General features: G+C 37.9%; 1 protein-coding gene and 1 long non-coding RNA gene across 5 annotated transcripts in view; one reads left to right on the plus strand and one right to left on the minus strand.

Moving 5' to 3' along the window:
* SLITRK1 (SLIT and NTRK like family member 1) overlaps positions 1-15,533 on the plus strand; it is a 204,254-nt gene extending 188,721 nt beyond the window's left edge. For 2 of the 4 annotated variants that reach the window (XR_009247895.1, XR_009247898.1), the window contains 2 exons: positions 3,475-3,586; positions 4,992-6,362. The gene's annotated coding sequence lies outside the window, so the exon portion shown is untranslated. The other 2 variants (XR_009247897.1, XR_009247896.1) reach the window with 2 other exon arrangements.
* Positions 1-18,468, minus strand: part of LOC131483769 (uncharacterized) — a 165,700-nt gene that overhangs the window by 60,274 nt on the left and 86,958 nt on the right. The gene's annotated exons all lie outside the window — the stretch shown is intronic.

An 18,468-nucleotide genomic window follows, 5' to 3' on the forward strand; every position in this document is an offset into this window, starting at 1 on the left:
CTCACAGCCAAGTTAATTCTGCAGCTATCTGGTGTGGCTGATGGTCCTGCACCGTGATGCTGTGCTGGATTTTCTGGGACAGAACGCTAAACACCTTTCCGACAAGGGCAACTTTCCCTCGGAACTGCTGTCCTTCCCGTGTAAGGCATGATGCGTCAATATAAATTGCACCTAGTTGTGTTCTATCATTACCAAATCACTGGTAGTAATGTTGAATGAAGCTGGATCCAGTCCCCTCCCAAGTTGACTGGGCTGTCATGGGACTCGATGAGACTCAAGGCACTGGCACCATAGCAGCAGTGGCAGCGGCAACCCAGCCCGGTCTCCTTACTTTACCATTTTAGAACTAAAATCACCTGTAACATCTTTTGTAGTTTCAAGTAAAAAAAAAAAAAGTGAATTTATAAAGCTTGCTAAATCTGACAACTGATTAATATACTCAAGAATTTGATATACTATCAGATATTCTGAAATTTATTTTCAAAGCTTGACTTAGCTGAAAATAAGTTGAAATAGATTTTTCCTCACACACTTTATTTTGTAATATTATAGGTAATAGTAAGGTTGTGTGGATTGAGGACAAAAATAAAGCAAAAGATGCATCTCTTTAGGAAAATGGGCAAGAAATGAAAATATTGCAGATCATAATATATATGTATATATATTTTTAAATCCCTCAATGTATAATCCTATTTTTTGGATATACATGTGTTTATACTCAGAGAAGATGATTAAAGATCCCACAGACTACCACAAACGCCTCTCCATTCTCTAATTATTAACATTACTTGTAATCAGCATTCTGAAAATACTCTTATCTAACATCTTTAAGCAGCCCCCAAAACCTCTGGCAGAGAGAATATATCCTATCAGCCACAGCAGCACCCCTAAGCCATTTCTTAGGATTAGCCCAAGAACCATTCTCAGATGACCCTACTGAACTTCCAGATCATGACATTAAAACACAGTGACAGTTAGCTGGAGGCTTGCAGCTGCATTTTCGTTTCTTCTGTTAATGGTAAAGCTCTGAAGTCTGCTTAAGGGAAGGATTGCACAACTTCCATTTTCTGACTGCCTAAAATTATTTTTCTGAGAAATGATCCTTATAGATCACTAGCAGGCAAAATTGTTCTATTTTAGAAGACCCCCTAAAACAGGTAGAATATATAGGAAGGGTTATTCTCCTCAAAATATAGAATAAATGCTCTGCCTTTAAAGGAATATTTTTGGATAGAAAGCTTTAAAAACAGAAGCAGGAAGGGTAAAAGCACACTGGGGCTCAGTGCCAGAGGTAAATGCATATTGTATTAAAATTCACCTGAATGTGAGGACTGTTTCACTTCATTATCTCCTCTGCCTTCCAACAAATGAATCTGTTTATCAGTATTCCCCAGTCATCAGTACCATCCATAGGCTTAAAACAGAAAGAACCTTAATGTCTGAAAAAATACAGAGAGCTTCTATACTAACTTTAGAGCATGTGAATCAGTCAACATTATTTACACGTAGTTATGGTCAATAGACAGAGCTTTGCTAGAAATAATACAATTTACACCCAAAATAGAAATATATACTTCTTGTCAGAGTTAGGACAAAGTATTTTGCATTTTCATAACCAGGTTAAAGTAAATTCATATATATGTGTAAACACTACTTTATATTTATTATAATGGTATTACATTTTAGATGATGCTGATCATATGGTGGCAACTGCTACATTATTTATAATAGCTTATACTTAATTTTAGGAATAAAAAAAATAGAAGAGAATAAATTTTTCATCGCCAGAATGTATGTCCATCTGCATTGTGATTTCATAATAAAAACACTACATTAAACTATTTTTAGTCAAAATTTGGCAATAAGTAAGTTTTAAATATAGAAACAAGGATATCATCGTTTAAGAATTTTTTATTTAGGTATTTCAGTTGTAGAGCACAGATTCATTCATTTCTGTTGACCAAGCATTTCTTGAAAACTTACTAAGATTAAGAACTAGGAAGAAGAGGTTCTTGACATTAAGAAATGTACTGTTTAATAGAAAGTGAAGCAAACAAAAAAAGATCATAATGTTATGGTGAGTCCTATAATAAAAGTACGCAAAGCATATGCTGAGAAATCATAAAGGTAGACACTTAGTCATGAAAAGGTTGCAAAAAGGATGCTATCAGTGTTAAGTCTCAGATGTTTGACCAGCAGATTTTGCCTTGTTTTATAAGGTCATAATATGTAATATTAGTATATTGTATAATATAAATGTGTTAGAATAGGGGAAAATGTATTAAAGAAAAATGTGTCTTTAGTTGTGGGCACAACTCAAACTCACTCCTGAGGTAGCATTAACAGTTAATATACTTTGCTCTCTTCTAGTAGTTGTGGGCTGCTGTAGACTCTCACACAAATAGGCAGATGCCCTATTAAACCTGAAAATTTGGGGTCATCACTTTCAACTTGGCTTTCCGTAATCCCTTCGTATCTATCAGTCTTTTTGGTCTGCTATAACAAAAAATGTTATAAGCTAGATAGCTTATAAATAGCAAATGTATATTTCTTACAGTTCTGGAGGCTGGGAAGTCCAATATCATGGCACCTGCAGGTTCAATGTCTGCTGAGAGCCAGTTTCTTCACAGATAGCTATATTTTCACCATAAGCTCACATGGCAGAAGGGGCAAAAAAGTCTTCTAGAGTCTCTTCTAGAAAGGCACTAATTCCATTCATGACGGCCTTGCTTTCATGACCTAATTGCTTTCCATAAGCCCCACCTCCTCAACCCACCACACTGGGCATCAAGTTTCAATTTATGAATTTGGGGTGATGGGCATAAACACTCAGTTCATTGTAATGTTCTAATATATTTTCTAATCAGTTTTCTTGAACATATCTGTAACAACATTTAAAAATTTTAGGGGTATCTGGGTGGCTCTTTGGGTTAATTGTCCAACTTTGGCTTAGGTCATGATCTTGCTATTGGTGAGCTCGAGCCCTGCATCAGACTCTGCTAACACTCAGAGCCTGAAGCCTGCTTTGGATTCTGTATCTCTCTCTCTCTCTGCCCCCCCCCTCAAAAATAAATAAACATTAAAAAAAATTAATAAAGTAACATTTTATGCATTCTGAGCATTTACATTGTATCATATTTCACTAAAAAAGTTCATAAAACAAAAAAGTTCCAATTCCTGGCACAATGATCCAAACCTACTTCTGCAGACCTACCATCTGTAATTTCATACATGCTTTGGTCAAGACTGTGTTCCTCCTCTAATAAAGGCAGTCTTCATTTTTGCTATAAATGTCAGCCTCTCTCTGAACCCTTTTATTTCTAGTTTTTCTGGTCTTATATCTTCTGTTTGTGGGTCCTTATTTACCCCTTTGAATTTTATTCATATGTTTCTTATATTATCTAGTGACTTCTATCTTAAAATTAAAAGTTGAGATTTTATGATTCAATAACTGTTCTTTCCTCTTCTTCATAGTCACATATGATATGTGCTGACTACGATTCCTGTTTCCATCTCCTCATCTCTCATTAACTCTCAGTGCCCTCCAGTCTGCCATCTAGCCCACCACAGCACCAGATAACTCCAGGTCAGTCTAGCAGGATTTTCCATTCAATGAAAACATTTTATTATTCACAATATTTGATATAGTATCCAAGACTTTCAAGAACTCAGCGGATTAACTATTTGCTAGTCTTCTTTATTTCTAAGGAAATCTTTAAATAAAATATAAATATAAACACATAAAGTGATGGGACCCCAAGAACAAAAAGCAGTCATTAAATGTTTTCAATTATTTGTGTCTTTATACTCCAAAGTGACAGAAAACAACACAATCCTCCTCAACACTAAATGACAGTAAATAAATTTTAAAAGGAAGAAGCCTAGGTAATGTTAATTGGGAAAACAATTCTTTATTTAGAATGGTGTAGCATGCATTTTCTCTAAGGAGAATTGCTAATTTTTAAGGTTATGCTTCCAAGTAGGAGTTGTAGTAAGAGAAATAACAGGTCATGACTTCTTGTCATGTAAGGAGAAAAGCTAGAAAGGGAGTTTTGCTGGATTTTAACATGGACTGAAACCTAAGCCCAATCTGAAGCCTGAAGGAAGGGATAGATGGAAGCACAAAAGAGGTCCTATGATTGAGGGAGGGACAGAGGTCACAGAACTGGAAGATGAGGAGGAGAAAGTGCAGGTAAGAATGGATATGAAACCAGGAGAGTCTGTTCTGTGAAGAAAGCCTCCCTGGTGTCATATACCATCCTAAAGCTGAAGTTTGGGAGGTTTCTCCTGTGCTGTGCAAGTCAAAGTCCAAGTTAACTGGAACTTGAATCTTAGTACTTTCTTGGTTTTAACTCCATTTTGAGATTTCCCAGAGCCTTCCAAACAGAACTTTTCATTCTAGAATACTATTCTCACGAAGTCTAACTGGAACAGAATAACAGAGGGAATGGAGGCTTGATGTACCCTACTCCCTTTCTGTCTCCACAGAAATAAGGACCATCCATCCCCATGAGGAGACTTTTATGAGGCGTCCCCATGGCAAGAGGAGGCAGTGAAGACACCCACTGTTTTGGGACAGTTGGTCTCTACAAATGCAGGACAGAAAGTAAAACCACACTTGATAGTACTCTTTAAGTTAGTTTGGGGACATCTTTTCAGAAGGAAGTAGGCAGAAGTACCTAGGATACACGCAATGATAACCCCCTTCTTCATGAATGCCTTTAAGAAAATTATTTCTAGATTTCTGCCACTTATTCCCGTTTCCTCCCATGATTCGTATTAACCAAAACTTTAAATGTTCAAATTTCTGTCTTGACCCAAACTTATCAGTCACCAAACCCAAGTGAATTCTATCTCAAAAATATTTCTTCAGTACAAAACTTGTCTAGCTTCATGGCAGCAGCTGGTCTAAGCCACTAAGATTTCTTGCTTTGTTTCCTGCAATAGCTTTCTAGTTATGAACATTCACTCTTGCTTCTTGCACAAAGCAGATGATTCTTCACAAAGCATCCAGACAATCCTTTCAAAATATAAGTTTTATCTCTTGTTTTCTTGCATAAAATATTTCAGTGGCCTTCCTTGCTTTTAAATGAAATCTCCTAAATTCTTACCATGGTATATAAAATCATGCCTAAACGTCTCATCTAAGAATGCTACACTTTCCTTTACTCCTAAGCCCTGAACCACAATCACAGTACTGGAGTTACTCCTACTTTCCAAGCTACTAGGGACCTCATTTCTTCTCTTTTTATATCTCTGCCACAAAAGAACTTTATTTTAGTCTTTATCAGTCACTTCCTTGTTTTCATCCGGGATGATTTCTATATATCTTTTATAAGTAATCTTAAGTATCAGCTATTTGTGGATGCATTCCTCTGAATCCAAACTCAGACTATGTTCCTCTGGTGTCTGTGTGTGTGTGCATGTAGTATGTACTCCCTGTATCCTAGTTTTTCTTCATACATCTCTACTGTAAGTATGTGTATGATTGTTATTTAGGTCTATCTTACCCTATCTGACCAAAACCTTATTTTGGAAAGGGACTGGGTCCATCTCAATGTAATTTTGTGCTTTCAAGAGCACAAAGCAGCCTTCTTTCAGTCCTTTTTCTTCCCTCCCTGACAGTTTTCTGGATCTAAAGACATACATTTTTCTTTATTTTAATTTTTATTCTGAGAAAGAGAGAGAGAGTGTGTGTGTGAGTTGGGGGCACAGACAGAGAGAGAGAGAGAGGGAAAGAGAGAGAGAATCCTAAGCAGGCTCCACGCTTAGCACAGGGCCTGACACAGAGCTCAATCCTAACTGGGGTCATGACCTGAGCCAAAATCAAAAGTCAGATGCTCAACTGACTGAGCCACCCGGGCACCCCTAAAGACACATATGCTTTAAAATGAGAGTTGGGAGAAGTAATGGATCAGGGTTTGAGAATAAATATAATCAAACATCAAAATAGTAACAACAGACAAGTAAGCCAAAAGAAAGGATATGAATAAAGTAAAAGAGAAGTACAGCCTAGAAGATAGAGATCTGGAAACTTAATATCCCAAACCAGTGCCAATTATCTTTTCAGAAATTAAAAATTTGAAAAACCCACATGGGTTAAAACTTCCTTTTTGTTTCTACGTGTTAATAAAATACACTTTTTGAAATGTCGCCCACCATTCCACTTTCAAACACAAGAGTTGTTTTAAGTTCTTCATGGCTGCTTAGAGTCATTCCCACCTGCATATGACTTTTTTAATAATTACAGTGGAGGTTTATTTTGTCTACTGACTGATTCACTCACCTTACCATGGACATTTTCCTGCAGTGTTTACAGTAATCACTTTAGTTAGAGCATACCATGCCACTGAATTACTACAATTCACTGACTGTTCCCTGATTTCTAACCATTTTTCTACTAATTTTTTTCTATAAAAATAAGTCTATAGTAATAGCTCGTTTCATGGTCATTTATTTTTCAAAGTCTAATATTTTTTAGGTTCCTCTTACCAGAAAGATATTGATGTGAAAGTATGAATATTGCTATGTATCTAAATATAAACTTCAAAATGCTTTACATGAATCTTTTAAAAGCCACAAATGAGAAAGGTATAACTGTATATCAAGTTAATGGAACGTATGTAAGGAGAAAAAATATGGATTAAAGTCAGAGTAACTGGCCTAAATGCCTCTGCTCTGTAAATTAACTATCTTCCTTTCTTATCTTGTCTCTCCCTTCCCTCACCTCTCACTCTCTCTTTTTTGTCTTTTGTTGTCTGCTGTGATTGTTGACAGCCTGCAAAAGCATCCTAGTCTATGTGAAATTAGCTTTCCAAAAGGCAAAATTGCTATTTGAGAAGATAACATTCAAAATGATTCCTGTGAATCAGATAGTCTATTGTGAGATGGACTGAATTATGCATTGAGTTGCCACAGATTGAATATTACTATTTCAAGAACTTTTTTTCCTCCCATACCTTATAAAATAGGAGCCAGAAAGTGGAAGGAATTAAAGGTTTCCTCTTTCTTTTCGATTTCACCCCTTCCTGTCAGCCTCCTTTCTTACCTCATTGTCTTTTCCAGTCATCTTCCTAGAGATATATATTTAAAACACAAGTAATGCATTCCAATTGTTTTGTTGATGTTTAATTGAGAGGAAGAGCTTCATCACTATAGCAAACTCATTTTGCATTTCAGAAGAACACATTAACTTTCTGCAGAAATATTTTTGCCAAAGACTTTGTTTTGATACTGCTTTAATTTTCTTTAAGCCTAATTTTCTTTCTGTATTCATTATGTAATGGAGCTTTGAAAAAAATGGCAATTTCTGTGTTTTGCCTTGAGCTAGCAAAGGATTGTTGTTGTTGTTTTTTAAGGAAGTACAATTGCTAAGAAAAATTAATGGATAATTCAGCAACAATTTTAGCGTAAAGAAAAAAGAAAAAAGGCATACATGAAGAATAAAAACCTTAGAAAGTAATGGATGAATGGTTACATTGTCTATTGGAATGCCCAGTGTAAAAAAATACAGATGGTGGTGTAGATTTAAAAGGACATATAGGCACAACTTAAATATCTTTTCTTTAAATAACATAACTCTCTAGAGTATGTCCTTAGGTATTTACAGAGATTTCAATTGCATTTTAACTGATCAGTTGAAAAACGAAAAATTCTGTGATTATGAGAATGAGTGAAAGGGTAAATCAAAGGATGATTTTTAAGCTCCACTTAGTATCCTTACTCTGCTAAATTAAATAATAATGTGGACTATTTGGGAATCTTGTAGGGGAAAAAACGGATAGATATACACAAATAGTGAAAAACTCAGGCCTTCTATGTAACATTTTCTACACAATATAAAGCATCATAAATGTTGATTGCAGGTTCAGCACAAAGGTCATAAAAACATACAGGCCATTCACCAGGTTCATCTTTTCAACCCCCCTTCATTCTAACCCCCCATCCAACCCCCTTCACAGAACTTCTCAGATTGCTCCCTGATCCCTTCTAGGTCTTGGTTCCCACTGCAGCATCTATTATATGAAAAGTAACTTTGTCTCCTTTTGGCCAGAGTATGATCAGAGAAATAGACTAGTAGGACATACAATTTCAGAGATTATGCTCAAAAATGTAACACGTATGCTTGTGAGGGCTGGCACAAGTTCCCAAATCCATAGGGCAGGCTATAGGAAAGGGCACGATGGAACTCTCAGGCTTAAGCTAAACCTACTGTCCACCATGGAATTTCTCTTCAAGAAAACCTCAGTTCTACTCTTAAGGTCTTTCAACAAGACTGAACCAGGCTCACCCAGATGAATTAGAATAATCTCACTTACTTAAAGTCAACTGACTATGGAATTTAATTATACTTACAAAATGCCATCACAACACCTAGATTAATGTTTGAATGAGTAACTGAAGGCAATAGCCTAGCAAGTTAAAACCTAAAATGGACAGCCACAGTCCATGCCTTGTAAACTTAGCACACATACACACCTGAAACCAAACTTAATCCTCAAATAGAGACAACATGGGGTGCCTGGGTGGCTCAATCAGTTGAGTGTCCAATGCTTGATTTCAGCTCAGGTCATGATCCCAGAGTCATGGGATTGAGCCCTGCATCAGGCTCCTTACTGAGTGTGGAGCCTGCTTAAGATTCTCTCTCTGGAGAAGATTCCCCCTCTGCCCCTTCTCTGCTTGTGCACACATGCGCTCGCTCTCTCTCTCTCTCTCTCTCTCTCTCTCAAAATAAGACAATAACAAAGTCATACTTCTACAAAACATGATTCAGGTATCTTGCATAAATCTGAAAACAGGCCAATCCTTTCCCTAGGAGAGAATGCAAAGTATTGATGTAATGCTCACTTTCTTCTTTGATATGCTTTAAATTATATACTGTGATATAAAGTTTATTATAAATACCTCTTACATGACAGGGGGATAAGAGGAAGAAGAAAATATATCTAGCAGGTATATGTATATAAATGTGCATATATATAAACATATTTATATTAAGAAAAATACACATAACCATTACAATCCTCATTTCTGCAACTGATCACATAGTTGTAGCAGGAATTTATAACTACTTTCCCCTCTAATTCCAGTTCCATTCTTCAAGGGTCTAGGCCATTAGCAGTCCTATCTGAATTGTGCTTTAACCCTGATTTTAATCATAGGACATGACAGCACTAGGAGATACCCTAGGGAATGTTCTGTATATCAGACATACTCTTCCTCACTTCTGTTATTCAGTAACAACCCAATTACCCCCTTGATAATCTGGGTCAGTCAGCCCAGACAGTAACATTGTAATTCTCACCTTATCCTGCTAATTCAGAGGCACACAGAGCCCAACGTGGCCAGGAGGCAACCTCATCTTCCAGTTCAGTGATATTATTGTTTCATCTCCTTGTGGATACATTCTTTCTTTTCCTTTGGAACTAAGGACTCTAGACCAACAAAACCTAAGGTCATGGGAATAGGACATCAAATGTTTGTGTAATACAGAATTGAATCACTCCAATTTCCATTCTTCAATTCCTGCATCAATGAATGCTAGCTGTGGAAAAAAATTGCAACATATAATAGATGCTAATTCAGATCATATACAGACTCCTGCAGGACACTGCATAGGTCCTATAAAGTATTGCCACCTATCTGGCACTATAACAGTCTTCAGAAGACTATTTTACCATTCACTTCAGGATGATGCAAACATGATAAAACCAGTGATTTTCAGGAGCATGGGCCCATGCCACACTTTATTTTCTGTCCAGTGAATTTCTTGAATAGAAGCGATGCTGTGTGGAATACCATGGAGGTGGATAAGGCATGGTAAAAGTCCATGGGTGGTAGTTTTGACAGAAGTATTGAGTTCAGGGCAGGTAAATCATATCCAGGGTAATTGTCTATTCCAGTACGAATAAAGTACTATTTCTGTGATGGAAGCTGTCCAGAGTAATCAGTCTACCATCAGGTAGCTGGCTGATCAACTTGGGGATCCAGATGTATTCTAGAGTGCCTAGTTTTATTCTCTACTTCTGGCACAGCAGACAATCAGCAGTAGTTGTAGTCAGACCCGACTTGAGTATAATTCTGTTAATAATTCTTATTAAGACTATGTGAAACCTCCATCCCTGCCACCATGGTCAATCGGCTCATGAGCCCAGTGGGCAATGACAGGGGGCCAGGGAAAGAGGTTGACTTATATTCAAAGAATGGGTACTTTTATCCACTTGATTTTATTTATTTTTTAATTTTTTAAATGTTTTAGTATTTATTTTTGAGAGAGGGAGAGAGAGAGACAGAGTGCAAGTGGGGAGGGGCAGAGAGAGATGGAGACAGAATTCGAGGCAGGGTCCAGGCTCTAAGCTGTCAGCACAGAGCCTGACACAGGGCTCGAACTGATGAACCATGAGATCATGACCTTAGCCAAAGTCAGACGCTCAACAGACTGAGCCACCCAGGTACCCCACCTACTTGATTTTAAAAATCTACTGAGGTCACCATTTCAGGAGCAGTCATATAGGAGACAAGTATCTTTACATCCTTTTACCATTTATAATAATCTATGCATGTGCCTCTTCCCCAAATCTCCTTGTCACCAGTTTTCTCAGTCATGTTCCTTCTAAATCCTGACCATTTAGCTAAATTATTAACCACAGCCAATGAGCTGCTATAGACTTGTGCCTCTGGTCATTTCTCTTTACAGGCAAAACGGACCAACAGGTGTATTACTTAGAAATTCTGCTATCATGAAGGATTTCCTTTCACTATTGTCCTTTTGGGGATGTTTAGAATGTAGTCTTACAAGTATCCATGTTAGGTGATGCTTGGATGTCATGCAGAACCATCCATAAGAGAACCATTTTTCTTCTTCAGTCTTCTATTCACGGGAAACTTTCCATGAGAATAAATATTGGTGTAGACTTCAAAAGTGAAGGTAATGGAAGATGAATGAAGACCAAAGGGAATTTGAGCCACTTCTTTACACAACATACTTATGTTTTCGGGGCCTGGAGAAGCCTCATCTTGTATATACTGCTTCCATTGGATGATGCAGTACTACTTGGCATGCCCAAATTTATGGCTTGAAGGCTCAGACAATACCCGATTCATGGTTTCAACATCTATGCAAAATCTCCATACCTGCCACAATGATCACTTTGTTCATATGCTCATTGGGCACTGAGAAGAGCAGCTATGGGAAAGGGCTGACTGGTATCTCGGAAGGAGTAATCCCATACATTTGATTAGTAAAATCTGAAATCATCATTTCATGGGGGGCATCTCAGGTTGCCTGCTAACTTGGAGAATTATGGATAAACATCGAACTTTCAACTAAGGCCCATAGTAAAAAGGGCTTTCTCAAATTGAAAGTAGTTATCTCTAGGGGATTATTAGGCTTCGTTCCAAAAATCTCAGGGTGATGCTACAACTAACCTAGTGATGCCTGGCATTAAACTTCCAGCATCATTGGATTTACAGGATTGTATGGTCCAAGTGTTAGAGCAGTTTGCATGGCAGTCCAGACCTGTTGCACAACCTTCTCTTATTCTTGGCCTAACTCATATTGAACAGTTTTGGTCACTTGGTAAATGGTTCAAAGTAGCATAAGACAAATTAAGAATATGTTTCCAGGGGCACCTGGGTGGCTCAGTTGGTTAAGCATCTGACTCTTGGTTCCGGCTCAGGTCATGATCTCACAGTTTGTGGGTTCAAGCCTCACATTGGGCTCTGCACCGACAGTGTGGAGCTTGTTTGGTATTCTCTCTCTCTCCCTCACTGCCTCTTCCTTGCTTGCTGGCTCTCTCTTAAAAAAAAAAAAAAAAAAAAAAAAGAAAAGAAAAGAAACAAACAAACAAAAACCCTGAATATGCTTCCATATTCCATGGAGGCCTGTTAGGTTTTGCACTTTTTTTGTTGTTGTTGTTGTTGTAGGAAAGGCCAGAAGCAGCTACTTATTCACCTTGGCGGGGATATTTCAATATTCCCACACCAATGGACCCTTAAAAATATACCTAAGATGAGAGGGCCCCGAATTTTTGTTAGATTTATTTCTCACTGTCTGACACACACTATACTTGATATATTATTTAATATGTAAATATAAACTGGGACACCTGGGTGGTTCCGTCATTTAAGCATTATACTCTTGGTTTCGGCTCCGGTCACGATCTCACAGTGTCATGAGTTGGAGTCCCACGTTGGGCTCTGCGATGGCAGTGTGGAGCCTGCTTGGGGTTCCCACTCTTTCTCCCTCTCTCTCTGTTCCCCCCAACTTGCACTATGTCTCTCAAAATAGATAAACCAATTAGCAGAATATCAGTAGAATGGGCCAGCATAATATCTTGTGCAAGAGAAAGGCAATCAGGGTAACCCATGAGGTAAATTATGACTTAGGGCTGGAGAGTTGAGACACCTGTGAAGGACAGTGAAGGTAATGGCACTGCTTGCTACACCAGCCGAAAGCAGTACATTTGGTGGTCCTCACTAATAGATATTCAGAAAATAGCACTTGCCAGATTGATAGCTGTATACAAGTTGCAGGGATATGCTTGATCTTCCACATGTGGAACAGCAGTTGCAGCTGGGGTCTATGACCTTGTTAAGCCTATGATAACCTACTGTCATTCTCCAAGATCTGTTTTCTGCACTGGTCAAATAAGTAAATTGGGGATGGTAGGAATTTCCACATCACTTCCTTCAATTCCTTGATGAGGGCAGTCCCTGAATCCCATGGAATGGAGCTCTACTTTTTTTCCCTAGGTAAAGCATTTCTAGTAGCTTCCACTTGGTCTTTCCCACCATAACAGATATCACTCCATAGTTTGGGAAACCAAGATGGAAATTCTGCCAGTTACTGAGTATGTCTATCGCAATTATACAGTTTGGAACTGAGGAAATAACCATAGTATATGTTTAGTAGACAACTGGACTGACCCCAAGATGGATCTGAGCTAAAAATTCCATTGATCATCTGACCTCCTTAAGCCCCTATTCTGAATGATGGACACAGTGTGTGTTGCCAGGAATTAATTTTAGTTCAAAGATAGTGTCCAGCAATTGCCAAAAGCATCATTTCCCTTTCTCCAGTACTGTCATTCTGGTAAGTCCTTTTGGAGAAAGATTAACAACAAACGCTTTGGCAATATTGCAGCGTCTTTCCTCAAGTAGAGTTTTAGGTCTGTAAACTGGCTCAAGTCTGGGAGTTGACTGAGGTGCCATGACTCAGTGTTTCACTGATTCAAGATGGACTTCTGCGCACCTGATCTAAAACTCTTCTGCTTATGTAGTTTAAGTAAGCATTTGGCAGCCTTTCCTTTTATTTCCTTTTAAGGTCACCATATTCAACTAACCACTGTAATACCTCTCTATGAGTCAGATATTCTCACTGCTTTGACTCCACTGTCTATTAAGTTAAACATATCCACCTTATCTTTTTTGATTAAATGTCACCATCTGGCTTGTACAATTCTGAGATTACGTTATCTCCATTGTTTTTAGGAACCCAGTTAAATGGGAGCAGTTCCCACTGTAATTTATGATTTATAGACAAGAATAACCACAGGGCTTTTCAGGGATTTTAAGACCCTACTCACAAGTATTTTTCTCAGTTTCATTGATAGGTATGTCCTTTGGACCAGGAGCCATTTTCTAATTCCTCAAGCTAAAATATGGAATCCAGAATCTCTGCTCAGTGAATCCATATCAAAAAATTCAACCTCATCCAACTGTTTGCTCTCTCCACCATGATCTCATATCCTTAGAATCTGTTTACCCATGTATTTTCCAGATTTCTGTCACTATAAATTGGAAAATTTATTGTATAACAATGAGTTTTATGGGTTATAGTTTATACTGCATCATTTGGGGTCTGCTGGAAATGGAGTTTGGCTTTAGGTCTAAAAGCACATTGTGGTCATGGGAGTAGATCTTGAGGAGATCACTGATGGCCTGCAAGTGAACTACCTCAGGTCCAGCCAATAATATCCCTTACTTAAAGTCAACTAATTGCAAACTTTAATCACACATACAACGTATGGCAACAGCTAAATTAACGTTTGATTGAAAACTGGGAATTAGAGTCTAGCCAAGTTGACACTGTCCCCTTCCTCTTGATGTATTCCCCAGAGGTAGGCACCTCACCCAACCACTCAGTTCTTCTTGGAAATGTAACCACGACACGCCATTTCTTTATAATTGCTGAAGCTACAACATACAGAGTTTGGGTGGTGAAAACGTACACTGCTTTGGGAACAGCAAAGCTTAAAATGACAAAATGCAGACAAGAGAGAGAGAGAGAATATAGAAATGCAAAGGGAGGTAGAGATGAATGGATTAGAAAGTGCTGGCTCTGCTTCCAGTTTTTCCTGGAAGCAGAGCTCCTATCCTTGGATTGCTAAACCCCAATATCCCTGAAATTCCTCTTTTAAGTTTATTTTAATTAGGTTTCTGTTGCTTGCAATGAAAAATATTCTAATTCTATGAAGTTTTCAAACAAACGACTTGGGTGGGAGAAGCACTATTGAAAAACCCAACACAATGAATAAAAAGCAAAGCAAGACATTTTGACAAAAAGAAAAAAATAAGGGAATGCAATATGATTCAAAGCCCAGCCTCTGAAGTCAGATATAACTGCTTCAAATCATGAGAGCAGTGTGACTTTTGATTCATTAATCCCCCACCAAAAAAAGGTGGGGGGTACCTCCCATGCATCAAACATCATCCTTAACATGGAGTTTTTTAGGAATACACAATCCTTACTCACAATAGAGATTGATGAATATCCCATATTTACTATCCCCAGGATCCTGTGTGCAGATTGAGGCTTGATGTTAAATGTCTTAACCAAGATCACAGGTAGTAAGCATTTATGCCATCTTCACAGACATAGTAAGGACATGAAATAAGATATTACACAAAAAGTTTTTAGCACATTGCTTGTCATATAAGTTACTACTTAAATCTTAGTTAACAAGCAAATGGCCTCGTTTCTAACATTATTTTAGTTCAAGTTTTCTCTAAAGTCATTTTCAGCTTAGGCAATCATGACTCTAGATTAAAGATAAAAGATTACATAATTATGTCAGGGACTAGCAGCTGCCAACACTATTTACATACTCCTTTTTCTTCTTAATGAAAGATTTCTAATTTTATTCCAGGTGGCAATATACCCATTAAAAAATTACATTTTCAAGTTTCTCTTACAGGTTGGTATGAGTACATATTTCATTCTGGCAACTGAGATAGATGTAAAACCATTAAATGGTTCTGTTGAAGTCCCTCAATCAAATGTGGGACAGGCATTCTGTAATGGGTTTTCTTTGCTTTTCTCTCCTTCCTCTCCTCTCCTTTCTGGAAACTACTTTGAGATGGAGCTGCACAGCCATCTTGTAAACCTGCAGGAAATCACTCACTATGGATGACAGAGCAGAAAGACAGAAGCAGCTTCGGTCTTCATTGATTGCACAGAGCTACTAGGCTAACGGTCAACTGCTTACCTTTGGGGTTCTTTTATGTGAAAGAATAAATCATGTTGTGTTTCATCGTTGTAGTGTGGTGTCTATTATAATAGTAAAATGTAACTGCTACAGTAATTTTTTGGAAGTAACTTTGTAAGTAAATTTGGAAGTAATTAAGGTTAATGTCATTAGACAAAGATTGCAAAACTCAAAGGCATAAGGACCAAATTCAGTTATGAATAGTTATCAGTATATGCCTTCTCTTCTCAGAGCTTTCCTCTCTGTAAGTCTAGCTCCAGCTTGAAAAAAGAATTTGCTTTAAAGAAGGTTACATGCACTAAGATAATATCATATATATTTTTAGGAACAAATATAAATTACTTGCTAAAAAACTGTAAGAAACTAACAAGACTAAAGAACACATGTCAATCAGAGATAAGGAATCACTTGCATCTAAAGGTTAAAGTATTTAAACCCTAAGATTTGGGAATACCCTGCTGATACTGGTATACTCCCTTGGCATTTATCTTGTCATTTAAAATGTTCACAGCTTGCAATATATTGGGCTTATTCTTCTTGCTCTATAGGAGATGGAAGCCAGTGAAGGGACTGGAGAGAGAGGTAGTGGGGCACTAACCCTCTCTGATGGCATACATGGTGTTTTGGGACCCAGGTATAGAAATAAATGTATATAAGTATATAAATAATTTTTTAAATGTGTCAATATATGTGCCAATATACTATGACGTAAAAATAGAGACAGAAACAGCTTCACTTTAAGCACATAATTAATGTTCACCCTTTGCATTAAGAATGGTGTTTTACAACATTGAAATGTGAGAATTTAATTCTCCATTTCCTGCTGTTTCATCACCTTTCTTCTTCCTCCCCTTCTGCCATGACTCCTCCCCACTCCCCACATACACACACCTCCTGGAGGGTTAGCACCAATCTGAAAGTTCTGTTTCCTGGTATTCAGTGTCCTTTTTGCAAAAGTTGAAATCTTGAAACAAAGATGAATCTATAAAACTATATCAGCTAAAACAACTTATACAGGTACATTTTAAAACTCAGATAAACTACTCCTGATCTTAAAAATCAATGTTAGGGGCACCTGGGTGCCTCAGTCAGAAGGGCATGAAGCTCTTTTTTTTTTTTTTTAATGTTTATTTTTGAGAGACAGGGAGAGACAGAGAGTGAGCAGGGGAGGGGCAGAGAGAGGGAGACACAGAATCCCAAGCAGGCTCCAGGCTCTGAGCTGTCAGCGCAGAGCCCAACGTGGGACTGGAACTCAGGAACCATGTGATCATTACCTGAGCCAAAGTCAGATGCTCAGCTCACTGTGCCACCCAGGTGCCCTAGAAGGGCAGGAAACTCTTGATCTCAGGGTTGGAAGTTCAAGCCCCATTTTAGACGTAGAGATTAAATCAAAATTTTTAAAAGTCAAAATTAAAGAACGAAAGCCTAAACATATACATGAAAGAGACATGTATGACATATACCAAAAAACTGGAATTTTAAAGTTGAAGTTGCCATGTTATATTCTCTTCCATGTGCTTTACCTTTTTTAACTGGTTCCACTTTGGCACTGCTAGTGTGCCTCTGGAATGGCTTTCTCACTCTTTTCTATATTGCCTCATCAGCCCACCTCCATCAGGGACTCCTCTCCTTCTCCCAACCAACCCTTCCCCCAGAACCCAGCAGTAAAAGGTCTCCCTTTTCTTAAAATTTTTTAATGTTTATTTATTATTTTTGAGAGAGAGAGAGAGAGAGAGAGCGAGTGGGGGAAAGGCAGAGAGAGAGACACAGAATCTGAAGCAGGCTTCAGGCTCTGAGGTGTGAACACAGAGCTGGAAGCAGGGCTTGAACTCACAAACTGTGAGATCAGGACCTGAGCTGAAGTCTGATGCTCAACTGACTGAGCCACCCAGGTGCCCCCCGCTACTTTTTTTTTTTTTTTAATATTTTAAAGTTTATTTATTTTTGAGAGAGACAGAGATAGAGTATGAGTGGGGGAGGGTCAGAGAGAGAGGGAGACACAGAATCTGAAGCAGGCTCCAGGCTCTGAGCTGTCAGCACAGGGCCATGGGACTCAAACTCGAAAGGCAAGGTCATGACTTGAGCGCAATTCGGAGGCTTAACCGACTGAGCCACCCAGGCACCCCAAAGTTCTCCCTTTTCTAATGGCAAATCACAGGACTGGACACCACTAACTCCTGGGAGACAACTATTACCTAATGATTAATAAGGCACGTCAGACTGTCTTAGTTCATTTCTCAGTCTTGAAATCTTAGTCACATTATATAAATTAAGACTGGGTTTCTTTTTCTTTTTTTTTTGTACAATGGAGATAATAACATTTCTATCCTCTTGTGCCTGTAAAAAGGATTAACGAAGAAAACATATAAACAACTTACAGCACAGTGGCTGGCACAGAGCAGATATCCAGTAAATGCCAATTCCTAATTACGTCATGTTATAGTCATGTATTTAATCTCTTAAACCAAATTAGATTGGAAACTTCTTTGAAGACAGAACACTTCTCTCAATATACATCACTTTTAAAACTTAGCATATTGCCTTACATATTGAGAGAATTCAGTATAAAATTGAGGAGTGATACATCATCAACTTAAAATATTTATTGAACATCTACAGTGTACCAGTCATTGTTCTAGGAACAGAAAACATGTTGGCATATAAAACAGGAAATAGAGAAGTCCTTTAAGCTATGCCACAAAAAAAAAAAAATTAAAAACAGAAATTCATTATTGGGTTTAGATTTATCATGCCTGCTTCAGTGACACTACTCTACAAAATTTCTGCTTGAAATCTTCCACAGTATCACAAAATAGATAACCTGTCTTGTCAAAATTGCAAATAGGCTCTGTACTAAACTAGACCTGTCTTTGGAAAGCAAAATCCCCACACGTCAGGGTCTTTAACACTGATGTAGATCAGGGTTCTTAAGGACTGCAATGGAAGGGTAATGATGTTGAAATTTTGTTCACATAACATG

This window comes from Neofelis nebulosa, chromosome 1, assembly GCF_028018385.1.
Source record: "Neofelis nebulosa isolate mNeoNeb1 chromosome 1, mNeoNeb1.pri, whole genome shotgun sequence".
Taxonomy (NCBI): Eukaryota; Metazoa; Chordata; class Mammalia; order Carnivora; family Felidae; genus Neofelis; species Neofelis nebulosa.